Here is an 8,855-nt window from a genome sequence, read left to right on the forward strand (position 1 = left end):
CTATATAGGAAGATGGATACTTGTGAAAAGGTCTGACGTGGGAAGTTGTATACAAGGTCTCATTACAGGCTTTGCAATGGTTTTCCCTAACAGGATATTAAAGCCTTCATTATTTTAGGACATCTACAAAGCAAGTTATGATTAGGGCAGGGAGCAGGTTAAGAGTAAGTATAGAGCAAAATGATGTACCTATTGGGAATGTGACCTAGATTGCTAAAAAAGCAGGTGGTGTTCTTTAAGATCATGCAATTTTTTTTTCTTTTTCTTTTCTTTTTTTTTTTTTTTTGCTACGTTTCTTTGAGGCCTGCTCTCAGTTTTCCTAGGTAACATGTGGATGATCAGAAACACTAATCCCCAGCAAGATGTGGTGAGAACCGTCCAAAATTCTAATTCTACCTCTGCTATTCACAACTAGTGTGACCCTGCATCTTTGTTGACATAATTTGATTTATTTGCAGCTTGGTTTTCTCATCTGTAAAATAAGCAAAGCAGGTTCTACTATTTTTTGAAAGTACTTCTAGCACTGGGAAATATTTTTTTTTCCCTGATGAGTTAATCAGGCTCCAATTGAACACAAAGAGGTCTTTCTAGAGAAAGGTCAAGATTGTGAAGGATATTTGATGACAAGAAGTAAGGAAGCAAATTGAAGGCAAATTTGGAGGCAAATTGAATCAACAGATCCTTAAATCGCAATGGCTGATAGGCAGACTAAATTGTCCATGTCTGGGACACTAGATCTCTGGAGCAAAAATCTCTCAAAAAGAAACAAACAAGCAAACAAATACAGCTTATCCTAGGCCTTTCAAAAAAAAAAAAAAAATCTTGAATGCCCTTTTCCTTTCTATCTGATCCTTCTGGAATCTCCTTTTCAGGAAAGCAGCTTTACTTTCCACTGAGGATTCAGACAGGGATGAAATGAGGTCTAGAAAAAGGTAAATATTGCTTTTTGAAATTGACTTAGTTATAGGCTGGAATCATATTTTCTCAAGAGTACATGTAGACGCTTTGCCACGAGTAGGCACTCGGTGAGCCTCCCCTGTGTTTTCTTTTGTACGGTCATTAACTTAATCATAGGATCAGGAAGAAAGCCGAGCCTTGGCTGAGCTACTGTCCAGGCGATCCAGGTAGGTGTGTTAGTGGCAGACACTTTCGGGCTGGGTAGCTATGCTGTTCAATCTGCCCACAAGACCATTTTGGCGGGAAGTAGTAGAGGAAGGGTGCCCAAAGCTACTTTTGCCTTCAGCCAAGGCAAACTCAGAAATGTTTTATTTTAATGCTGCATTTTCAAGCTTTCAGAGGTATATCATAACCCTCTCCTGCGTCTGAACCTTCTCAGAGGGGAGTTTCTAGGATTTTATAACTCCACCCGTCTGCTAAACTAGTTGAGGTCACTCACAACTGAGGAGAAAATGAGGTCACAGTGTCATGCAGACATGAAGCCAAGTTGGTCCCACGATGTCCAGGCAGGTGGCCAGACTTCCAGTGCCCGAACCGTAGGTCCTAAAGACGGCACATTGAAAGCCAAGCGGTTGCTGCACCAGCATTTGTTGCATCCCAATCAGTGGAAGAATGTCCAGGACTGAAGCTGCACTTGGGGTCAGAGAACTCCAGGCGTGTCTGCCCAGAAGATTCCGAGTCCCTGGCCTCATTTGCCTCTCTACTTCTCCGAGGCCTTTGTTGGTGGGGGCCACCTGTACTTCCCAAGATGTGCTTGCAGGGTACCCCTGACGCCCACAGGCATGTGGAAACCGGAAGGCCTGGGAAGGGACACACACATCTTTCTTTCCAGGCCTTGGTGAGCCAAGGTGGAAACCGGACGCTCTTCGGGAAAGTTCCCAAGGTCCCAGCGACCCACTCATAAGCTCTGCGGCCGTGCGACGCCCAAAGTCCAGCTTGTTACAGCCTCAGTCGTGAGCGGGCTAGTTGTAAGCACAGGTGCGCAGTGTGGGAGAGGGAGTCTCTCTCCTGCGGTCCTCACTGCCGGGCTCCCGGCCCCTGGCCCGCGTGGCCGGTTCTTTAAGTTTGTTTTCTTAGGCGCCCTGCCCAGGGAACATGACCCTGATCGGGGAAACTTTGAACACCCAGGGCCAGTCACACTGAGAAAAGGGCTGGGAAATGCAGTTCTCCTCCTCCGCTCCCATTCCAAGGGCAGGATCTCCGAGGCAGCCTCTTCGCGCGGTCCGGCGCTTGCCATCTCTCTCTCCACCGCCGGTCCGCCCGGACTTTCCTCCGCCCTTCTGGGGCGGTGCAGCCTGCTCAGGTGCAGGAGACAGTGCGCCGCTCAAGCGCTGGGACCAGAAGAGAGATGCAGCCAGGACGCGGAGCGCCGCGGAGGCTTGGAGTGCGACGAACATCCTTAGGGAAGTGTTAAATTTTCTCTTTTCTTCTCCCTTTGCCCAATTCCATGTCCTGGAATCAATTCTGCTCATTCTATGGCAGCTCCCATTTCTTCTTCCCTTAGATCCTCCGCACCTCCACACTTTTCCGTCTCTGAAGCACTTCTGGAGCTTTTCATCACCAAAGGAACTTTCTGGAAAAAAGTTCCTTTGGTGACTCTTCACCATCCACTAGGCAACTGACTGCTAAGGTTGCGGTACCAGTCCAGAGGGAGACTGCACTGCTGCGCCGTCAATTAGCTGAGCACCAGGATGACCTCAGCACCCAGGGATTGAAAGAGATGGGCAGGCGCCAAAGCCCTCCTGCCCTCAAATGCACACACACACTCCACACACCACACATAACACACGACATACCACATACACGCACCACACACCACACACTGACACACCCACACAAACACACCACATACACCACGTGCACACTCTGCACACCACACACACCAAACACCACATACACACCACACACACACACTCCACACACCACACACACTCCCCACCACACACACACACACACTACATACTCACACCACACCACAAACACACACTCCACATACCACACACTCCACACCACACACACACTACACCACACACACCACAGCCACACACACCACACACACACCACATATACACCACACATCACACCCCACACTCACCACACACCCCATACTTCACCATATGAGTATACATTACTAATGACACGGTACCACATACACCACACCACCACACATACACACCACATACACACACCACACACGCACCACACATACCACACACACCATGCATCACACCACACATAGACACACATCACACATACACACCACACACACACCACACATACACACACCACACACATAGACACACCACACACACACCACACACACAGTACATACACACCCACACCACACACTACACACATACACACAAAGCCACACACACCACACATACACCGCCCCCACACACACACACACACACACACACACACACACACAACCCAGCTGCCTCCTGAACACTTTCTCCCAGCTTGGAAATTTCATTTTCTTCTCCAAGGTGAAATATGACCTCAAAGGGGTGTGGAAAATTTAGCCTGCCCAAGAGCTAAACTAGGATTGGGGTGAGAAGGTGGGCCACTCTCTTTTCCTCCTCCAAATGCATTTTATTTGACAGAAGGCCCAGAACGTTGAGGCAGAAACATATGCCTCAGGCTGGTGGGCCTGAATGATTGCCTTCTTGCTTTGTAACCTGACGGGGCAGGAGCTGGAGCTCTTTGCCTCTCTGCTTCATGGATCATATTCCTAAGGCAACCTCTGCTTTTCCCACTTTAGATATGGAACTTAGAACTTTTTAGAAACCTGTATTCTCCAGGACTAGTGAATAAGAAACTGAAAAAAAATTTTAATTCTTTTATTTTAATCTTTAGGATTAGAGGTCTGGCACAGGTGTTCTACTTGAATAGCGAACCTGGTTATGCTGATTATTATTTACCGACTCTTTTCAATGGTGTGAGCACTAGAATATAAATCTATGCATATGTGCAGGCATGTGCCTGTATGTTCAAATATGTAAGTATATATTACAAACTGACACACATATTTATATATACAAACATACGTATACATTTTAATCCACACTCAGGCACATAACTGGCAGGCGTTATTCTAAGTGCTTTTCATATGTTGACTTGCCTTAATTCTCACAGCCTACCCAAGGGCTAGTAAGAATCCCACTCCATCATGTTTCAGAATTGTATAGTCGGTATGGTTGTCACCCTGAAACAGAAAGATGAGAATGTAATAATGTAATGAAAAAATAGTGGCTCTTATGTCAGGAGACCTGTTCCAAATTTTGTGGCCTTTCCATTTATTTATCTTAGCTTCCTTTACTTGAGCATGTGAATAATACCACCTGTGGGCTTATCACATAGCGGTGTCTTGAAAAGCAAATATAATTCTACATGTAGCAGCTTTTTATACTATTGAATATGATTGACTTCCATGTTGGTGAAAGAGATATGCTTTTAGACTCAACTTATCTTTCTCAGGTGATCAAAATGTTCTCGTACCTCTATAAGAAGTCTTTTATGACCTTGACTTACTTTCATGATCTTTGCTCGTTTTTAACCAGAGGTGGGAGTAATCACTGGCTTGATTTTGTGGTTGTTCATGTAATTACTCAGGACTTTTCTCTGTGCCTCAAGCTTACAGGAGAGTCACTGAAAAAATGTTTGATACATAACATCATGTAAGCCTATAGGTTCATTCATTTTGTATATATATATATACACACACACATACACACACCACACACACACATGCACCTCACATAAAACTATATATATATACAGTTATATGTATATAGCTATATATATATTTTTTAGTTGGCTTAGCAGTAATAATCTTAAATTATAAATACAGTGCGTTCGTAGTGCTTAAAAATCGTAAGTCAGCCCAATGCTAAGGATGAAAAAGGCTATAAAATGAATTCTAGATATAATTTGCCATGCTGTAGAAAGTATGGTTACAATGCAGGAGAGAAGCTTATCCCTTTTCCTACTTACTATGTAACAAATGGCACCTTGCTTAGAAAGCTACGCTGTGCTCAGTGCTTAATGAAGACAATGTTCCCTCTACAGATCAAAACGGATCCCTCACTCCAGTTCAAGCTTTTTCCTGTTTTTAAATGCATCTTTAAAAATAATTCATGGCCGGGCGCGGTGGCTCAAGCCTGTAATCCCAGCACTCTGGGAGGCCGAGACGGGCGGATCACGAGGTCAGGAGATCGAGACCATTCTGGCTAACACAGTGAAACCCCGTCTCTACTAAAAATACAAAAACTTAGCCGGGCGAGGTGGCAGGCGCCTGTAGTCCCAGCTAGTCGGGAGGCTGAGGCAGGAGAATGGCGTAAACCCGGGAGGCGGAGCTTGCAGTGAGCTGAGATCCGGCCACTGCACTCCAGCCTGGGTGACAGAGCAAGACTCCGTCTCAAAAAAAAAAAAAAAAAAAAAAAAAAAAAAAAAAAATAATAATAATAATAATAATTCATGACTTTAAAAATCACAAAGAACTCTAATGTTGCTAAAACATGGCGACTTGAAGAATGCATACAATATCTTGTTTTCCCAAATTATTTAGAGAATAAATTATTTAGGTAAAAAGAAACAAGGAAGGAAGGAAGGGAGGGAGGGAGGAAGGAAGGAGAACAGAAGAGAAGAGAGAGGGGGTAAAGAAAAGGAAAGGAATGAGAGAAAGAAGGAAGAGAGAGATTAGGAAGAAAAATAATCATGGGATGAATTTATCTAACTTTTTGTCCCTTTACTTCTTTTCCCACAAATGTCCAGCCACCAATTCCAAATTCCTCTCACGCTTTTTTTTTTTTTTTTTTGGCATTTTCTTTGGAGAAGAGCCTTACTGTGGGTTTCAGAGTAGATATCCATAAATCAGTCCCACCATTGACTAAGATCTCTTGTGCACACCTGCTTCTAGGGTTAAAATCTGGACAGGCATACCATGATTGCACTTTTCTCTGAGGATTCATCTCTGAGTGGGTATGTTGGTGTTATACTATTGCCTGTGCAACTTATTTTTTGTGAAGTGTGAAACTTTTTTTTTTTTTAAGCCACTTTTTCTCTCCCAAACAAATGAATAAAGACCTGTTTTACACTCTGGCAAAATTTCACTGGATCTTTGAGAAAGACAAACATAGCCAAACAGTGACACCCAGCTCCCAAATGGATGCAAATCATGTAATTAGAAAAATTTTAATATCCATAATGTTCAGTTCTTCTTTAGGCTTAGAGATCCAGCGTCGGGGCTAAGCGAAGGTGGAGGAAAGAAAACAAAGGAAATATTCCTGCAAGGTCTTTCCTGGAAAGATAAAAGTCAGCCTTCAGGGAGGTGTAAATTGACTTTTTCATTAAAATGCTTTTATAGACACTGCCAGTTTACCTATTTGCTTTAGCAGGGCTAGGTGGATAAATGGTGAATGCCATGAAACTTATTTTCATGGACATTCGATCTGCTGTCTAAATTCCATCTCAGAACCTCCCATTTTCAATTGTCTCTTACCTTTAGGCTCTCTTAGATTTCCTTGAGTTCTATCTCCTCCAACAAAGAGGTAGTATCCAAAAGTGCCACCTTTTGGATGTGAATAAACAACCAAAAAAAGAAAAGTTTGAATTTACATGAAGGTATTTTTTTCTGCATTTGCTTTTTAAAGCTTAATTTCTAATTTTGGAGCAGTCTAAGTAAAGATGAAGCATCAATATGCAGAGGTACTTCTCCACCAGGGTAATAATGCCTAAAATTCCTTCCAAATCAGAGGCATTTGACGTTGAGGCTGCATCTGAAAGTATTTATTAAACCTCCAAACATGTCTAAACTTAAAACCAGGGAGATATTTAGGAAACCTAACACTCAAAAATCTAATTCCATGCATAGTAAAGCTAATAGCATGGTAAAACAAGTCTCATCAAGTTATATGATTGCCAGCAGCTCACATTTGAATTTCTTAAATCCTTTAAATATTCAAAATACATTTATTTATAACAACTCAGAAATAGAAACTTGGAATTTTAGATATATATATTTTTCATATATATATTTCAGATATATATATTCACAAGTTACTCTTTTCTCTGGGATGGGGACTTTCCTTTGAATACATTTCAGAAGAAATTTAAAGTTTAATGTACAATTTCTGAGTGCCTGTCATACTGGCTCTTTACAGCAGCCTGCTCCAAGACCCAGGCGCATGGCCAAATAGAACATCAGATAAGGATGCTAAAAAGAGGGGACCTCCGGCAATGACTTCACCATGTTATTGACTCCATAAAGACTCAAAAAGAAGATAATTTTCCCCCAATACTTCCATCCTCAGAAAATTTTATTATAAACCATAGATAATAAGAGCTCACAAAGGAAAGAAAAAGTAATACTATCCATAGGACACTGTAGAGATAGATCACACACACATACCTTTCTAAATCACCAATGTAGCTGTTAAAAATGCAGTTTCCCATAGGCACCCTCAGAGACTTGATGAATCTTATGTGGGACCTAGAATCTTGCATTTTCAGCAACCAGCACCAGATGATTTTAGAGTAGGTGGTTCTTGATCCTCACTTTTTGAAACACTGAAGAGACGTTAGAACTAGCCCTATGATAACTTAGATTAAAATGTAAGAGTACCTCAGTCTAGAAAATAGCTATGTTCCAGAAATGTTGAGAGTAAACTGAATTATGTTGTTTGTAAATACAGACATTTTTAAAAACTTCATTTATGTTCTCTTTGTTTCAGATTGATTTTCACATTTTACTCCTCCTTGCCCACTCAAGTTAGGGTCATTAGTAAGAATAAGAAAAATGTAATTGCATGAGCAAGTACCTATTTAAGAAAACGTTTAAGCTAACTCTATGGAAAATTTAGAGTTTCCATCTGTCATCACCCTCTGAGGAATTTTTTAAAATTTTTTTTATTTTTTATTTTTTGAGATGGAGTTTCATTTTTGTCACCCAGGCTGGAGTGCAATGGTGCGATCTCAGCTCACTGCAACCTCCACCTCCCGGGTTCAAGCGATTCTTCTGCCTCAGCCTCCCAAGTAGCTGGAATTACAGGCACCTACCAAAACGCTGGGCTAATTTTTTGTATTTTTAGTAGAGGCGGGGTTTCACCGTGTCGGCCAGGCTGGTCTTGAACTCCTAACCTCAGATTATCCACTCGCTTTAGCCTCCGAAAGTGCTGGGACTTTTTTGGATTTTTATACATTCATTTTCTAAAATGGTTTCACAACTTATTTGTATGTATGTGTTCACGAACTTCAGCAATTCAGGCTCTGACATCAAGCTCCTAAGAGCTGTCTGAAGCTATGTTTTTCAAATGAATAGTAACAGCAGAATTGAAAACTCTTGAGCTACCATTTTGCTCTCAACTCCATCCTGCTAGTCAACTACTGCTGCTTCTCTGACAGCTGATGACTGCACGGAGGCTGCCACTTTCTGATGGTGAGTGATTCTAGGCCTCAAGTGATTCAGACGCCACTGACTCTTGCTGCAGAAACTTCTGGTACTAGGGAAACAGACTCTCCCATTCACTTCATGTCACTTAACTTTCTACTGCAGTGTCCATTCACCTAGGACTCAGGCCTGAGTCTGAGGAGGGGGGGCCAAAGGATCACCAGGTATAATGCAGTATTCACAATCACCCGTCAGTTCTGATGTTCCTTATTATCTCCAAACACAATAAGGGCTCTTGGAATGCAACCCTTATATAAACATAGCTGTGATGATCCTGCCCTCGAGATGTGTCAGCACATGCCTGAAAGAAAGAGTAGGTGCTCTCTAATTCTGGGGCCACAGTACACAGTTGCTAAATAAAGTCTCAAGTTCACACAGTTGCTTATAAGCACAGAGAATCCTGCTAAGAAATTAGATTAGATATCAGATTGAACATCTATTCTCATTC

This window comes from Papio anubis, chromosome 3, assembly GCF_008728515.1.
Source record: "Papio anubis isolate 15944 chromosome 3, Panubis1.0, whole genome shotgun sequence".
In the NCBI taxonomy this organism is placed as follows: Eukaryota; Metazoa; Chordata; class Mammalia; order Primates; family Cercopithecidae; genus Papio; species Papio anubis.